The 18,568-nt window shown below is 47.5% G+C and overlaps 1 protein-coding gene and 1 long non-coding RNA gene across 2 annotated transcripts in view; one reads left to right on the top strand and one right to left on the bottom strand.

Moving 5' to 3' along the window:
- Nucleotides 1-18,568, top strand: part of LOC144150808 (ileal sodium/bile acid cotransporter-like) — a 288,230-nt gene that overhangs the window by 56,563 nt on the left and 213,099 nt on the right. The gene's annotated exons all lie outside the window — the stretch shown is intronic.
- Nucleotides 6,925-11,228, bottom strand: LOC144170287 (uncharacterized). Its single transcript, XR_013322593.1, has 2 exons — nt 10,949-11,228; nt 6,925-6,991 (listed from the first exon to the last, which is right to left on the bottom strand). It is a non-coding gene; the product is annotated as an uncharacterized LOC144170287 (long non-coding RNA).

Below are 18,568 nucleotides of genomic sequence, written 5' to 3'. Positions count from 1 at the left end.
CGATTGCCCCATTTCGACATGGTCGAAGCGAACGCCAAGCAGCAGGTACCGATTCACGCCGTACACCTCAAACCCACAGGTTAGGCCTACGTGTGCCCACCCTATAGTTGCTGTGGGTATCTCTTTCATGCCCTGCCCACACAAGCGTGTCGGTCCACAAATTCATTTACTCAGTGGCACCTGTTTCGGTTTCGGTTTCACAGCCCTGTGTAGTCGCTATGAACGTTTTCGGGGATTATACGGATTCCAGTAGTGCGCTCATTTCGCCACTGTGGGGCAAGAAATCCCACATTAAAAAAGGCACACCAGCCGGCGCGATCCCGACAGCCGCCTTTAGGATGCGAAATATTTCTTCTTGCTATTCTCATATTTTCTGGATAGCAAGCGTAGGACAGCATTTGTAGGACTCGAAAAAACATGATCGGCTAAGAACCCGTTCCCTTCGTTCCTTCGTGTGCATTCCGGCATCCCGCTTGAGAAATGCGCCCGCACATTTGTGTGGACTGGGCTTTCGTCGTCATGAAAATTTTGCTGGGCGGTATAGGGTGGCGGGCTCATGTGTTCAGCACAAGCGATAAATAATTTTTTGTTGATTTCTTGTTGTCTCATGTATTCACGGTTTTCTGATGGCTGGTTGGGGATGTTTTCTTGCGCCTTAGCCTTTTCGGCCCTGGTGTCCTCCTATATTTAGGACATTAACCGAAATTCTTCTAGCAATTTCAGAACGAAACTAAAGCAGCTAGTTTTCTGGGAAATACTTCTTCAAGGATTCCTCTTTCGATACATTTCACCGTTGTTGGCTTTTTTCTACAGCTTAACGCTAGCGAGAGAAATGCATTGAAGTGAAGAACAAACTGACATCAGGGTGACCCCAGGGACCGAAGTCCTAGTTTGATTACACGGCTGTAACTCAAAAAATACTCAATACCAGCTTTATTTTTCTGTGTGGGCTGACTGATTTTTAAAATTGAGACAAAAAATAAAAAAAAATTCTTTCTGTTGTAAAATTTTAATTGCCTAATTACCTAAATAGATTTAGTGCCTCTAAATCGCTAATTACTTGTACCACAAGCACAATTTTTCGTTTGCAAGCTTATAGGATCGCAATAATAAGGAGAACACACACAAAAAAATCTGTTTGCCTAGAAATAACAAATTCAGGGCTGAAAGGGCTGGAACTAGTTCCGTAATTATTTATGATAATAATAATATTAACAATGAACCATTATTATTATTAAGAATTTCTTTATTATTAATTATCATAAAATGTTACTACTATTATAAGTACTTCTAAAACAATACAACACATAAATAATATGTGAAAATTCAGTTTTTCTGCGAGTGAGGCCGTTTTTAAGGTATCCTTTCTATTAGCAGATAATACGAATAGAAATCCATCCGTTTTTCTTTGTGAAATACTTTCCATTCCCACTTTTCCAAGCATCACTAGGAAGGGGTAAACACCCACAATTTATTTAGAAGCGGACGTTTTTTTTTTTGAAAAACATTTTGTTGGGCAGGAAAGGGGTATTCTAGAAAATTAGTGCGCACCTCCAGAGTAACACATACTCGCAGTGTGGGATTGGGCAACGAAAAAAATCCATCACGAGAAAGCTTCGCATTCAACCATCGTCGTCGTTAGACGGAGGGGGCATGGTTTTTTTTAGAGCTCCGCAAGCCATTGTGTCATGCGTGAACGGCGTCCTGTGCGAAGTTCCTCTGACATATGGAAATCTATGTGTGTGCCAGACGGGCCGGCGACTTAATGGGCCTATGCCGGAGCCTCAGGGAGCACCGCTATAATTCTACAAAAGTAATTTGCGGCCACTTGGGTTTTCATTGTCGCGACAGTGCTTGCAATTGCCTACCGAATTTCGACGAAACGATAGTACCGCACAGGAGCCACGACAAGAAGATGAGGCAAATTTGGTAAGCAAAAGAAATTAAAACACAGAACGAAAAATGCATCAGTATGCCGTCGGCGCTGTTGCCCGGCAAGGAGCTAGTGTTTATATCGGACCATGAAGAGCGATGAACTTCAAGCTAGATCGTTCGCTAAGAAACCAGAAGTGCGCGTCACATTTGTATATCAGTATTGGGTTCTATTTCTCTGCCCTTTTTTCCTTTTCTACGTTTTGTTGTTTCAGCTGAAAGGCATATGAACCTCGATGCGCGAGCAATAAATCAGTTGTCAGTCTGCCCTATGGTCCTGTCTGTTCTTCGCTTTCGTCCAGTGTCGTTTCTTGCGCGCAACTGAAACCATGATATCTCAGCACCAACTAGCCCAACAATGCGCTTTAGGCTTTTACATTTCAGAAGCAGTTTTGGGACATTCCTTTCGGATATGCGCATTCTTAATGTGACCACTTGTGGTCCCGTGGTGATTTAAAACCGTTGTTAGACGCGTGCGCTGCTGTGTTGGAGACAACGTTTGCAGAAGCAGACCCAAGCTCATTTCGCGTGTGCAGTACACACTTCATTCATAAGGGACTCAAAAGTTGTCATCTTCCTCAACGGCGAACGGGTACCGCATCTTGCAAAACCAGTGTTATTACCCCTCAGGAAGCCGTTCAGCAAAAGTCTGATATCACCGCGCATTGCGTTCAGGCAAATTTGTCGCCTAATGTGCGGCGGTGGACCGAGCAGCATAAAGGGGCAGGAAGCAACCCGCTGGTGGGTTTTAGTACAGCGGGGAAGAACGACCCTTCTGCTTCAATACTGACATGCAACTAACACACCTGTGGTTCATGCCGCAGTGCCCAAGGACCAGGACAGCAGCCTTCTTGCGTGTACTGCTGTGAGGAAAAGCGATCTAATTACGTAATTGCACTTCTGAAGACCACACTGTATCGCTAGTGTATAATATTCATATATGAGCTCGAGCTCTCGACGTACAATTGCTTTTCGATGTTCGAAGAAAAAGGATTCTCTACCAAAGTTTTTCGGACTTGTAGTCAGTTCTTCAAGGGGTATGGGTCATTTTGACTAGAAATACCCCTTATCCCCGCAAGCGTTTACACACTGTTGAAGTATAGCTAAACCGTAGTTTAAAAAACTTCACAAACTCAACATCCTTCCCCTCACAAACTCAACATCCTTCCCGCCTGCTGACGGCATCCGCACAGACACGCAGGAGCTGTTTCCTTTTCAATGTGCTACCGGCGCATTCCGTTCCGCGACACGCTCCAAAACAGAGCAGAGAGCAGTGACGTTCACCAGGTTAGAGATGAAAGGCTGACAAGGACATGCATACCATATATAGCAAAGCCATTGTTGCTGCCAAACTCGTGCGCTTGTAATGTAGCCAGGGCTCTTCGCCTTCTTAATCCTACGAGGTAAATGAGTAAGAACCCACAGCGAACCAAGTACTTAAACACTTGGCTTCAGAAGGCGTTGGCTATCGTCGCATGATTGTTTACGCTTAGGCTTGACGGAAAGCAGTGAACGCAAAGAAACGCTTACTACGTGGTCCGGCCCTTTAAAGGGTGGTGATGGGCAGCCCCTTTGAAAAGGAAAGTGAGGTCGAAAAATCCTAACCCCTACACAAATATTGCCAGTAGCCTGGCTGACGCAGTCTCCCAGCTTTTCAAATCAGATTGGAAGTCACGCAGCATAGAAATCATTTAGGAATATAATCCCGCAGACAAGCTACCGCCCTGTGCGTATGCCTCCGTGCTCCTTACTAGCGAACTCATCAATGAAGTCTCACTCCCGGGTGGCTTCCACATGCCCTGCTCAAACAAATGGGCCGACTTTATGCCTGTGACACAGGGAGGGGCGGATTTCTGGGTGCGCCCCAGGGGGTGCGATAAGATCGTTTTTGCAGTGATGGTGATGATGGTGTTAAGTAGAAGGCGGTAATAATATAACAATAATAATAGTTGTAGTACAGTACCCTTATACAATCCTGATAGTTTACCCGCCAGGGATGTGGGCGCCGGAAAAATAGTAGTTACAAATACATGCTTATTTTCATTAGCATTTCATTGGCAAAAGTACGAAGCAGACACGGATTGCAGACACGGCTTCTCGCAATAGCGGGACATTGGTTGATTTGTCTACAAAAACTAATGAATGAGAATGCTTGTAGACATGGCTTCTCGGAAGAGCAGGGCAAGAATTATATAAACTATGCATACACTCTTAGTCAATTCCTGGTTATACGACCCGCATGCAGGCGGGCCGCCGCGTCATTTTAAAGCCGCTTATAAAGCGGCGGTTCAGGCGGCCTCGCGCGCAAGCGGCCCGCCAAACATGCGGCCCACCGAACACGCGGCCGGCGTTTAAGCGGCCGTATTGAGGGCCGCCTAACCAGCGGGCCACCTCACCAGCGGGCCACCTAAACACCGGGCCGTGTGTTCGGCAGGCCACTGGCCGTAATTTTTTTACGCGGCCCGTTATGCTAATCTATTCCCGCTTACGACACGGCCCCCAAATCATACGGCCCCTCAAATAAGCGGCCTTGTTGCTTTCCACCAAAAAAAGAAGAAAAAACCAGCCAATCAGCCTGAATTGAGTTTATCCGGTTTTTTTTTTTGCTCGCATTGCCAGGTCAACATCAGCACCCCGTGACGAATGCTCTAACACATGTTACATCATACGAGACACACAAAGTGCACATAGGCACATACACACAACCCTACGGAGACTCGAACCTGGGTCTACTACAACACATGAAGAGGCGGGTATCATAACCACTGCTCCACGACCCACGGGTTGCTGGGGAGGGCAAACATGGGCTTATAAGTATCCTGCATGCTGTTGCGCGTCAAGCAGGAGTCTTAAATAACACATTCCGCTGCGAGTTACTTTCTTTAGACCACCGTTTTCGAATCACTCTACCAAAGAGGCATAATACTACGGTTTGGAGGGCTTTAAGTACATTGTTACGAGCGGAAACCTTTTGTCATGCTGTGTGCCCATTTCAACAGTATGATGCGCCATGCGGTGATTTATTCCATCGATGCAAACGGAATTGATAACAGTTCTTCTGCCTTGTAACCAAAAGTATTCTTGGCCATTCGCGGAAAGTGACTCCTATGACAATGCATGCAAATAACTAGCACGTAAGGCACACTGTCGTGCTGAACATAAGAGCTGTCTGGTCACGAGTGGCAAGTATACCAAGCATGAAATGGTGTACTGAATTTTTTCTGCTCGTCGTAGCTCTTCTGATGGTGCTGTTACATGCCTTCACCTTTATTTTTGTAAGAGGGGGCGGTAGTAAATTACGTCTCTGGTAATGTAAAGAACCAATAATAAATTACTCATTCTATATAACATTGTGTCGCGACGCCTGCAGAATTGCCGCGTCGCCTGAAGAATATGTGATCGCGAGCACACAAAGAATATCTTAGCGTTTTCTCGCGCAGACCGGATAGGCGCTTGGCCGTGTAACTTGTAACCCCCTGCATTTCCAGAAAAATGCAGTTTTCGCTGAAGTTCCACCTTTAATCGTTATAATATCGTAAAGATCATTTGTCGAACCAAATTTTGAGAAACCAAAGAATAAAAAAATATAAAAAAAATGACAAACTGGTAAACACTATAACACCCTGCATTTCCACAATAATGCAGATTTTGCGGAAACTTGGAATTGTTATCATAGCGTAGATCGAGAGAATTGGCCGAACATAACTTTGAAAAACGAAAAACCAAGAAAAATATAAAAAATACGAAAAATGGTGAGCCGTGTAACGCCCTTCATTTACAAAAAATGCAGATTTGGCGCCAGTAACACCTGTGATTGTTATAATAGTGTAAATGGAGATAATTTGACGGACAGGACTTAGAAAATTCAAGAAATTTGGCTCTAAAAGACTCACACTCAAGAGAAGCGCCATAAGAATGCTGAGCATTAGTAGACAATTCTCTTAATTTTTGCAATGTTTTTAAGTGGCCTCATTTAACTCGCGCTCCAGTTATTAACGAGTTATATTATTGTACGCGGAAGCGCAAGGTCGCGGTTGAGCATTTTCAACATTTTCAAGGTAGTTCACCAAAACCATAGCACTTGGTAATGAATGCACACTTGTGCATCTGAAGTTTAGACCGTATAAAACATTGCCACCAATAAATGTTACAATGACTGCAATTGCACTAACACATTTGTGACTTGTGCATTTCTGGAACACCTTCATGACCTCAGTTATCATGCAATGAGGTTTTACCTTTATAATCTCAGTGTTTTGCCGCCTGATCTATCAGGCCTCAATGCACATACCACGAATTAAAAAAAAAACTCCCTATATTTATAATGCCATGTTACAAGCAAAGCTGTAAAGCAAGTATCTGTATACGTTAAACCTATCCGGATCTTGAAGTGATAGTCTACTTATACAAGCTTGGCACATTAACAGAGAGCTGAGTTGGGTATGTAACTTTTAAGTATTTTGTCATTTTTGAACTCATGAGCATGCACAAGTGTGAGATTAAAATTACATGAATGACACCATGTCGAAGGAACGATGTTTTCTTTTTATTTGATATCAAAAATACAAATACGAACACGAAATACTTATACTGAAATAACAAATACAAATATTAGCAGATTGCCCTTATGGAACACACAAATGAAAATATTCTTTTGTGGAATAGCAAATAAGGACCTGTCAAGAAAAAATTATTGCTTTAATTTATGGAATTTTCAGCAGCTTGCTGAACAGGGAGGAAACTCATCTTTTTTGCAGGATGCTGACTGTATAAAGCCCAATGTTTGGCCTAAATCTGACGGGTATACCTCATGTCCTAATGTAATATATTACCAAACAAAGAAAAAGTACTTTCTCCGGGCTTCAATTATGGTCCAGGTGAGGTGAGGTGACTGTGAGAGGAAAAGAGGTTCCCAGCCTGCACCACATATGTATCGCAGGGAGAGAAAGGGAAGAGGAGGGGGTAGAAATACACCACTTCCGATGATGTAGAAGGCCTTTGTAGAATCCCCCCCGGCAATCTTTGGCCCGGGAGCTGCTGCTTCGGGGATTTCGTCGCACTGTAATGGAAACAGTGTTTTAAACATCTCAAAAACCTCGAGTTACGGGTAGCATTCTGTTGTGTTGGCACTGCGTGAAGAAAAGAAAAGGTAGTTGAAAAAGTGACCAGGTACAAAATTGTGGCGTTATTTATCGGCGGTAAAACAGTATAGCCTGAAGGAGCGCAGCAGAAGTATCACTAACACCTTAGCGGATATGTGAAAATATCATAAATCAGGCAAGTGCATCGCTGTAGTTTAGGCAATTATTTCTTTCTTTCTGCTTTATATTCAAAAGCTCTCCAAAAGGACGTTTTCTTCATATACATAGGAAGGCCGAGCGCTTTTTCAGTGCGAAGGCGTGCGAGAAAACTTTGGCATAATTTTATTTGACGCTGGCACGTCAATTGGACGTCGTAAAAAAACCCTTTTCGCTGTTACACGCGGAGGGTAATGGGCCCTAGTTTCTTTTTATGAAACAATTTCCACCAATAGTATGGGGCAAAACATTTTATGAAAGATCAAATAAAACTGCTAGCAATATCTTTTGCTAAAGCATAGGTAAACTGCGTGCACCGACCAACAGCCAACGCATCTGTAACCATGGCCTCCTGTTAAACGCCTTTACAGGAGGCTGAGTAACAACATTAGAAGCCACCGCTTTGAGCAACCTCCACGCCGGCGCCGCGCCGCGTTTGCGCTGCCATTGCATCATGTTTCTGCAAACCGCGAGTTGACACTCCAGACAGACGACAGCTGTGCCGAACACAACAAGATGGGGGCTGGTGTTACTCATGAATGTTGCTTCATGTGAAAACTTTACTACTTAAACGCACCGTAAGAAAGTTTCCAAATCGCCACAGGATCCAGACTACTCAACGGGCAAGAAAATTTACTAGCCGAAACGACGACGCGAAAATCTGGTTAAGAAAAAACGTTATAACTAACTTTTTGCTACTCTTACCGAAAATGGCAAGCAGTGGCCATAGAATATTTAAAAATACAAAATTCAAACTGGTTTTTATGTGGTTTGACCTTGAAAATGGGACGTGTGTAAAAATGCAAATTCTTTATGGCACCGCGGTATACTCATTACGGCAACGGAAGTACCCCACATGTGCAAGCGTTTTCGTTTTCCTCCTGGATCCCAAAACGGCCGCCGCACTGGGAACCCGAATCCTCTCTATAAGAACGTCAAATTTACCGTATCTCCAGGCCAACGGACACAACGGCAAGACAGTGCAAACACTAGAGAAAGCCACCCATCAGGTCACGAGACTGATTGCGCGGATAGCCAACAAGAATAGAGGCATGAAGGAGAAAACTCTGCTAAGCTCGTGTATGCGTTCGTAATTAGCAGAATTACGTACGTAGCCCCTTTCTTACCCCTCAAACAGGCAGAGCGCAATAAAATCAACAGCCTCATCAAGAGGGTGCATAAGCAGGCTCTGGGAATCCCGATATGTGCCTCTAATGAAAAATTTGAGGCACTGGGTGTACAGGTGCCCCAAAAATAATACGGAGCACGGGAGCGGTGGCCGAAGCGCGCAAAACTGCATGCCAGCGCGATCTATGCGTAGATGCGCCGCAGATAGCGAGAGTGCGTGGGCACATCCGGCTGGCCCCTCTCGATGTTCTGACGCTCGTCTTATCGTCGGCTCAAGCGAAGCCGCGCTGCTGCCACCCCGGCTCGGCAGGGGCGCTTTCGGAGCTTCACGAAGGCCTGTTTACGCAGAGCCAGCGAAGAAAGCTTCATCTTCAGCGGGGTCCGCTTTCTGCTTCGTCATTAATGCCACCAGTTTCACTATGGGTGCCTGCCGTGTTTCGCGACCCGCTTGATTTCGAATCGTGTGGCTAGAATAATGCCTGGCTCCAGCTAGCGCATAAAATGAGCAAAAAACAAAAATTTCATGCGCGTACTGGCTGCGTTGCCTTAACGATACAAATGGGCGATCAAACAAAATGGGAAGTGATACCTTTGGACTCCAGTTACTTCAACTCAAATACGGAGACACAAACCTACACAAAGTCACTTAAAAATGAAGTGTGTCCCGGCTTGAGAAGGCAGTGATTGGGCATATTTTGCCACAATGCTCGGCGAAATGAATCAAGGGTGGTTGCCACTGAAGCAAATTCTGAAGCAACCCTTTTTCTTGTCAAGAAATTCTGTTTCAACTATTTGTTTAATTGTCAATACTTTTGATTCTTTTTTCAATCAGTGCGAGATATTGTCGGAAAGCCCTCGCTAAGTTCACTATATTACCGATTTTGGCAGTTCATTGAATTTGCTATAATGAAGGCTATTTGTTTTGAAGCAACTGGCCTTTACTCCACTCAGTTTCTCAATTCTTTTGAGCGGCGCTTAGAACCTTCGCAGCAACGCAGCCAGTACGCGCATGAAATTTTTGTTTTTTGCTCATTTTATGCGCTAGCTGGAACTAGACATTATTCTAGCCACATGATTCGAAATCAAGCGGATGGCGAAGCACGGCAGGCACCCATAGTGAAACCGGTGGCATTAATGGCGAAGCAGAAAGCGGACCCCGCTGAAGATGAAGCTTTCTTCGCAGGCTCTGCGTAAACAGGCCTTCGTGAAGCTCCGAAAGCGCCCCTGCCGAGCCGGGGTGGCAGCAGCGCGGCTTCGCTTGAGCCGACGATAAGATGAGCGTCAGAACATCGAGAGGGGCCAGCCGGATGTGCCCACGCAATCTCGCTATCTGCGGCGCATCTACGCATAGATCGCGCTGGCATGCAGTTTTGCGCGCTCCGGCCACCGCTCCCGTGCTCCGTATTATTTTTGGGGCACCTGTACACAACACCCTCGAAGAGCTCATCGAGGCGCATCGTATTGCACACCTCGAGCGTCTGACCAAGACGGCCACCGGCAGGCAAATCCTCGACCGCCTACGCATCCCGTACGAGAGATCTTTCGGAGAAAAACACACTGTTCCAGCCGAACTACGCAAAGGCATCTACATTCCTATCCTCCCCAAGAACATGCATCCAGTCTACAACGAAAAGCGAAGAGATATGCGAGCCCTAGCGCTAGGGAGACAGCTTCAAGGAGAACCTCAAGTCGTCTACACGGACACTGCCTCTTACGAACAGCGAAGGGCTATGGTCTCAGTTGTCACCGACCAGGAAGGAAAGGTTCTCACCGCCTGCTCCATCCGAACACGACACCCCGAAGAAGGTGAAGAACTATAGCCATAGCGTTAGCCCTAGCCACAACCCGAGCGAGGAAAATTGTCAGCGACTCTAAACCTGCAATCCGCAACTTCACAAAGGGGAGAATCTCCAGTGCGGCACTGCGAGTCCTTGCCCAGCAGGACAAGAACGTAGACACCCGAACCACTTTAATATGGACGCCCGCACACGCGGGCCTGGAGGGCAACGAACGGGCCAACGAGGCTGCTCGAGCATTCACCTACCGAGAGCCCCAGCATTCCGCCCTACACCCTGCCGACAACACCAAGGATCGCCTGTGCACCTACCGGGACGTGCTCGACCAATACAGAGGCGAAAGACGGAAGTACCCTGCAGCCAACCCCTCGCTGACCAAAAAACAAGAAGTTGCATGGAGGCGTCTTCAGACCAATACATATCCCAGCCCAGGCCTCTACAGGCACTTCCACCCAGAAATTCGTGACGGTAAATGTAAGCACTGCCCTCAGCTTGCAAGTTTGGCACACATGCTTTGGGAATGCCCTGCTATACAAAGAAAAGACTTCAGCAATACAGAGGGAACATTTATTATTCACACCAAGGAGCAGTGGGAGACCGTGCTGCTTAGCGAGGACCCTGTCATCCAGCGTTGGGCCGTCCAGAGGGCCGAAGACGCCGCTAGGAGCCAAGGCATCCTGGCCGTCGTCTGAAGCACACCGGCCATAACTAGGCCTTTCCTCTGGACACAATAAAGTTACTTCCTCCTCCTGCGCTCCCCCACCCCTCGAAAAAAAAAGAAATCCAGGGACTTACCTATCCGCTCGTGTTCAACCGGGCTATGCCCGTAATACACACACCAGCCGGCTTGACATGGCGCCGCTGCTTGGCTTGCGTTCCCGGTGGCCGGTGTAACAGGGTTGGTGTAACAGGGGAAGCAACTGCATTCGCAGTTGCTTCTCCTGTTACACTGATTTTGATGCACACATTTGATGTCAGCGGAAGCGAACGTGGTCAAGTGTGAACGCTCGGAACTGAGTATGAACTATACAGAGCATGAGTCAAAGCGCGGGACCCCAACTTGCTCCGCGCTGAAATTACTCCATACTGCGCACGCGCGCTAAAGACAAATCACCGGACCACAACTCGCCACGCACGATCTTTTTTCCACTGCTACTGCGCATGTGCGCGCAAGTTTTTTTTTTATGTTTTTCGGCTGTCGCCGTGTCGTCGGGCGCGTGTCGTCGGCCGCCGCAAAGGAAGGTTGCGGGCCATTGTGTGAGGGGGAATACGCGCATGCGCCGCAAGCCACACATATCGCTCGGAGCGTCACGATTGCCCCCCTCTTTTTATTTATTTCCTGGCGTCAGGCTGTCCGCTAGTATATAGCCCTGACACGGGTCGTTGGCGCAGCATATAAGCATGCTGTAACCACCTGAGGTTTTGTCACGGAAAAGAAGTCTGTCAGGGCCTCTTATATCACGGTATTGAGGCTGCCAACCGCATATAAATAGGACGCTATCCGGGACGCGACTAAGAGTGTACATTCAAGCTCGTATGCAAACAAACAAATCAGCCACAAAGATAATCAAACGGCTCACGTCCGAAATTCCCATAGATTAAGACTTGACTTCTCCAAGGGAACTAATTTTCATAAGATGCGTGTAATCGCTGGACTTGATTTCGCTGTTAGAATTAACACACTTGGCAAGAGTGGTTGGTTCAAGTACTGGTTGAACTGACGCCAAGTAACATTGAGTAAAGTGGCATAGGTGCCTACCGCTACCACCTGAATAAACAGTGGCACCGCCGTAATTCACTCAAATATGAGTACGAAAATATTAGCGTATGTTGGACTAAATCAGGGGTCGCCAAACTGCAGCCCGCGGGCCGCGTTCAGCCCGAGTGGCACTATTATGCGGCCCCCGGCCCAACGGCAGAGGCCCACCCCCTCCCTTGTCACTTTCTATCTGAAGGCCGACGTGGCAGTTTTGACTTCAAATTGAGTACGAACAAAGAAAGATCGTTTCCAGTTGGCATTGTCCCCCATCTTCACACTTAGCCACATAATGTTTACACTTCCTTGCTTTGCACAGATACAAAGAATGGGATCGAACTTCAAACTTCAACCGCAAAAAAAAAAAGTTTTCCGCTACTTACCCCTCCTCCCCCCCCCCCCCCCCCCTTTGCCGTCCGGCCCCCGCAGCGTCGCCTTCATGCAACTCAGCCCTCCGCCTCAAAAGGTTACCGACCCCTGGACTAAATGGTCACCACCTCCATGGAGTCCACGAGCGGCCGCGCATTACTGGCACCCCCAAGTAGAATACCCGCGTACAGCACGTACTGTGGACTATTTTTTGAAAGATGCAACGAAAGTAAATAGGAGTACGCTGCTTGCTTTATGCACATCTAAAAACGTAAAATACAAGCCCCCCCTTGGGCGGCCATTAAGCTCATTTATCGATCTTTGGCGATGCGCGGCTGAAAATGAATTCGATTCGTTTGCTCACACGCAGACATCGCCAATCCGAACGTTTTTGGCTATTAGTACCACCTCATGGTAAATTTTTCGTAATCTTATGATGCTGGGAAGCTACAGTGATCAGATAGCCCATATCCGACGTATTCCTAAACTTTACATAGGTTGAAATAGCACAACAACAAACTTACGCTGCGTACAGTGTTCGAGAACTAGGCCCACTAAATGCAATAAGGAGACGCAGAAAGTGCTTGCATCTGCGATGGCGAGAATAATTAGCGTAAATGACGAGGTGCCATCTGCCGCTAAAAGGTAACACAGCTTTTTACCAGCTGAGTTACTTCAGTCCTGCAGACTGAAGGCCAGTGGCGTGAAAAATAAATGTCAGCGCCCTTTTTGTTTCCGTTTAGAACTTAATTTTAGAGACCTATAAGCGCTTTTGAAGGAAGTGCACCGCAGCAAGAAAAATAAGAAGACCCTGTGAAGGGGGAAGTCGAGCGAATCTGGCGCTCTGATGGGGTTTGCTACGTAGGGGTTACGCCATATTGGGGTTTGATATGTTAAATCAACACCGCCTGTTAATTAAGGCGGCGTTGGTTGAATTATGAGGACAGTGGAGCGATCTCTGTCACAGGCTAAGGACACACCCAGTTCGCCTGCATCGTATATTTCCCAATCAATACTCAGCTGAATGGTAATTTTGTTCACAACCTGGAACTTTACCTCATATTATAATACAGTGTGGGCGCAATCCCAAACTTCCACCTCTCCTGTCCCCTCTTTCCACCCCTGAGCTGTGGGAGAACCTGGTGACCAGCGACCATCTGGATGTACAGCAACTCCTGGCATTCAGAGCGAAGGCTCTCTGCTCACCTCATGGATTCCCGGATTACGGAACCATTTCAGAAAGCTCAAATAAACGTCTCTCTCTCTCTCTCTCTCTCTCTCTCTCTCTCTCTCTCTCTCTCTCTCTCTCTCTCATTATTGGTGGATACAGACAGTGATGTTTTCTTATAGCGCGGCTACGCCAATCACCAGTGCGCCGCCAAGGTGGCCGCGGAGAGCGCAGCATGCCGCAATGTCAGGGGGAAAGAGAGGCCCCGCGTGAGCGAGGAGTGTACACGACTCGTGAAAGAGGCCCAATCAGACAGTTTCGGGCCCCTTTCTTCCCCCCTTCCCCCTTGCCAAGAAACTCAAAGCAAAGCAAAGCGGCGGCAGCGGTGGAGAGGAGTACAAACTGGGCCTGTAACCACACTCTCTTCGTAGATAGCCATGCTTTACTGTGCAACACACAATATCGGAAAGCCAGCTTACAAAGACGAAGCTTCCATCGGTCCCCTTAAAGTGGGCTTCACCTCAGAACACAAATGCATTGCTAAAAAGGATTATTTAGCGGTCAATATTTTAAATGCAGAGCATTTCTTTAACTCACAGGTAGCGTCCGCCGTCCGTCCGCAACAGCTCAGCGCGCAGGCGCGCCCTCTCCCCCACTCCTCCTCTCCCGCATCACGCTACCCTCCTCGCTCTCAACAACAGGTCCGCACCCCTCCCCCTACACTATATAAAAAAATAATACTTACCGGCGCCTGGTTTCGATCCCACGACCCTGCGGTAAGGTGGCTAGAATGGGGAGGTGTGAGTACCGGCGGCGGAAACGTGACTCCAAAGCGCGCGGATGCCACGGGCGGCGCTGTTGACCAAGGCGCGGTAGGGCGCGGTAAGGCGCGCGGCTGGAATGGGCGCACCGCCAGTATCGCGTCGGCTGCATTTCTATCATCAAGGTGAAAACGAACCCGTTGCGGTATCGTGCGCTTTCTGGAAGAGTAAAAGAACGAATATTTATCACTAAAAAATTTTTGTCAGCCTATTTCATTACACCCGTGAAATGTAGTTTTACGGGCCCAGTTCGCATTGCAGTTTCAAAAGCGTTTGCGCATTACGTGAAATGGTTCTATTACAAAAAAAAAAAAACTTGGGACTGTATAATATGCACTGACACCACCCGCTACACGGGCGCCATGCATTTCGCCTTCTTCGGGATGCAGCCGCCGTCTTCCAGATCGGCACTACCGTAGAGCCTGCGAACTGTCATTAACTGAAGACGTCTCGACGGACACTGCAGCGCTTTCTGCTACCCGGCCGTAACAAACCGGCAGCCCGCACGCAGTTTTCCCGCTCACATAAAAAAATTATAGTTGACATTAAAGAAACACATCTGGTCTCGTCATGAAATCGTTTATTTACAATGAAAAAAAAACGGTTTATTTGCAGGTGAAGAAGATGCACACTGGAGGTGGTGAAGAAACTAAAAAAAAAAGCATTTCCCGGTGAAAAGAAAACAAAAAGTATTCAGAGGGGAATAACTATTTGCAGGTGAAGAAAAAAAATCTTTACAGTGAAGAAACAAAAAGAAGTTAGAAGTAGGAAAAAAATTAGGAAAACAAACTACTAACAGGTGATGAAGAAATAAAAAAGTACTTACAGGGGAAGAGGAAACAAAGTATATTTACAGGGGAAGCATAAAAAGTATTAACAGCGGAGCTGTTGTACAAGCCGTAAGTTCACCGTTGCAGGAAAAAGATACAAAGAAAATGCCGAGCGCTCGTGAGCGCGTGCCTCGCGGCGACCACTCAGCGCCTTCGGTACGCGCGGTGGCTTTAATAATAATAAAAAAAACAGCGCTGTCGGGAAGCGCTACCGCCCATGTAAAAATAGATAAAAACTTTATCGCAATGTCAAACTTAAAAGACCCTGTTGGGAGAGGTCACGGGACCGCCGCATTTGTGCCCCTTCTTCCCGAGACGACTTGCAGATCCCGCCACCGCTGCATGAGAAGAGCATAGTGGAAGTCTGCAATGCTGAGGATGACTTTGCATCTATTACTCGCGGCGAAGAAGACGACTTCTTCAATGCATACGACGACGAATTACTAGTCCCGCAACTATGCAAATAAACAATGATAATGAAACTTAACTATGGGTCCTGCAATGCCCACCTACAAGAGCTTCGCCATTCAAGTACTGCGCGTAAATGCAAGCTTCCCTTGATTTTTTTACAGGTGAAGAATTAAAAAAAAACAAGAATTTGTGAAATTCAGCCTACATCACGCAAGGCTTCGCTGCATTCAGTTTCTTCTAATTACCTTGATGGTTCACACCTTAAGTATAACGTGTATCAGTTGCCGTCAGGGCAACAGAATGCCCTGGGCAGGCAATCTGCGGCACATCACCCGTTGACTAGCGAATTTCTGCCGCCGCTTTAGCATGCAAACATGTTACGCTGAATGCGCGAGTTGGCTTGTTTTCTCCGTTTGCTCCGTCTTCTTTGCTGTCGACTGCATCGCGCCAAGAATGGGAGAACGACGCGAGACGGTCCACAACGCATGACGAAGCTGGCCGCGGCAAGGGCAGGGCGAGCGCGGGCAGGACGGCGCGGCCGGCTGCGGCTACCGCGCCTCGACAGGCAGCGCCACATTCCCCCTGGTGTCATCTGCGCGCAAAGGAGTCACGCGCGCCCGAAGGAAGGCGCCGCGGTGCTCACACCTTCCCATTCTAGCCACCTTACCTGCGGGCGGAACGCAAGGTACATGGTGCTCTACCCACTGCGCCACAAAGCCGACACAGAATGAAAGGCTACGAACGCGCCTTATATCCTTGACTCATTCAAACTATGTCAAGAAGCTGCTGATACAACGCATTCACTACCTGTGGGCGGAACGCGAGGTAAATGGTGCTCTTCCCACTGCGCCACAAAACCGACACAGAACCAAAGGCTACGAACGCGCCTTATATCCTTGACTCATTCAAACTACGTCAAGAAGCTGCTGATACAACACATTCACTACCACCAACTCCCCAAACACTAAACGTTAACGCAATACACCCACCCCCTATGCGACGCATTTACTCGAGTCCCCCTCGCGGGGAGAAGGGCCCAATTTTTTTAACTTCAAGGCTGTCGAGGCGACGAAAAGAAGATTAAAATGCTGGTGGACGAAAAGCAGGGAGGGGAATATTGCCTAGGACAGTTACCACCTGTAACAGGAAAAAAAAGTATTTTGTGCCTAATAAGTTTTTTGTGCCTGCCCTAAGCAGCGCATTAAACCAAGAGTATAAAACATAGGTATATTAGTCCTTTTTCGTAAGATGACAAGTCATCGCCCTGCTACAGAGGGAAAACCAACAGCAGTCATCATCATCACCAATATAAGCTGTCATATGAAAATATGGAGGCCCTGGGACCTGTTTTATTTTTTATGAATTTTTCCACACTCTGAACATTGGTCTACGCCCGGTGTGTCTCCAGAGACGATCTACTGGATCCCAACCATAGACAGCTTCGCTGTAAAATAACGGCTAGGCACATTTTATCGGAACGTAATACTGTGCGTCAAGATTCTCTGCCTCTTGAAGTCTTAGAAACGGAGAATCTGTCGCGTTTACTTGGACTGGATTGCGAGTCGCGATTGCCCGCCTGACAGTGACGGCAGTGTGGTGGCGCCGGGTGGAAGGTTGTACATCTCGGCTAGCCGCGCTGGTTTTGCGGCAGGACGGAGCCCCGCGCGATCTCAGCAGCGCAGCTCTTTCAGCAGCGATCATGGCAGGGGAAATCCATGCCCACTTGGCGACAGACGTGCGCTCCGCCAGCCTTTATGTGGGTCTATGCAATCCAGAAGGATATATCTACCGCTTTTAGGTAGTTCGTATCGCGTAAATGTAGTTGTTTGCTGGCTTTCGTGTGCCATTCTGAAAACGCAATGACATTTTCTCACTTCAGTCAGTAAAGAAAGATGCACGCACCGGCCTTAATAGAGACACATGTTCAGTTTTATGTGCTCTGGGGGTGGGAGGGGTGAGGAGGATGGAGGGCGGCCGCCTCAAGCCCCCCTCCCCTCCCTCCCCGAAACTCGCCGCCGATCAAAGGAGGCAAGACAAACTAAAAGGTTGTTTTTACAATGAGAAAGTATGGTACAAAATGGGTATGGAGTTCGTAGTTCAAGCGCATGACGCAGACTGCAGACTTTCCCGGGAGGGTACTGCTCTCGGTCATTCGAATTCAACGCACCCAGTTTTCGGACCGTCGGCATTAAAGGGATGGGGCTGCGTGAACGAGATGGGAGAATTGTTTACTGGCCGCGGTTAAAGGTGTTACAAAAACTACCGGGACCGTCCTACGGAGCCTGTTAGGTCTTCTTTACCACAGCATTATGAGACTAAAGTAAACATCACATAATTAAATGAAATAAGAACTATTTATTGGTCATGGCATCACTAGTAGGATGTTCAGATTTCAGCCTTTGTTTCCATTTTGCGCCGGTGCCTTCATCAAAATAGTATTTGCAAACTGTCGGCATCACTTCACGCTTTGCTGACCCTTCGCTGACATTTCAACTTGCTGGGAGAGGCCATTTTTTTATTTCGACCACACATTGCCCGAAATCGATACATGACATATTGTCCTGCTCCTTTTTTTAGATGCGACGGCATCTCATTCACTCGCCTTGTCCCTCGATACGGCGTTGTCGTTGTCCGTCCACACCCCTCCCCCATTCTCCTCGCCGCGCGAGCAGCGCTCTCCGCCGCTCACCCCCTCTCCTCTCCGATAGCGAACACTCTTTCGCGAGGGGCTTTGGATTGACTTGGCTTGGCTTGCTTGGCTTGGCTTTGCTTGGATTGGATTTGGATTTGGATTTGATTGGATTGTATTTGGATTGGATTGGATTAAAGTGGATTGTGTTGGATTGTGTTGCGTCATAGCCGCGCCACGTTGCGTCATAGCCGTGGCAGGGGGTTCACGGCACGTTTCACGCGATGGGAGAATCAACCTAACGGAAACAACAACGGAACCCCCTATGCGTCGCATCTACACAGGGGTTCCCCGCGAGGGGAGGGGGGAGTAATTTTTTTGCGCAAACGCAATGCTATGCTTGTAGTTATGTTATGACACACATCTAGTAT

The sequence above is a fragment of the Haemaphysalis longicornis genome, unplaced genomic scaffold (genome assembly GCF_048455015.1).
Source record: "Haemaphysalis longicornis isolate Haplotype H1 unplaced genomic scaffold, Haemaphysalis longicornis Haplotype H1 scaffold_1, whole genome shotgun sequence".
In the NCBI taxonomy this organism is placed as follows: domain Eukaryota; kingdom Metazoa; phylum Arthropoda; class Arachnida; order Ixodida; family Ixodidae; genus Haemaphysalis; species Haemaphysalis longicornis.
Note: the sequence above shows the minus strand (reverse complement) of the source record. Positions and strands in the feature narration are given on the sequence as shown.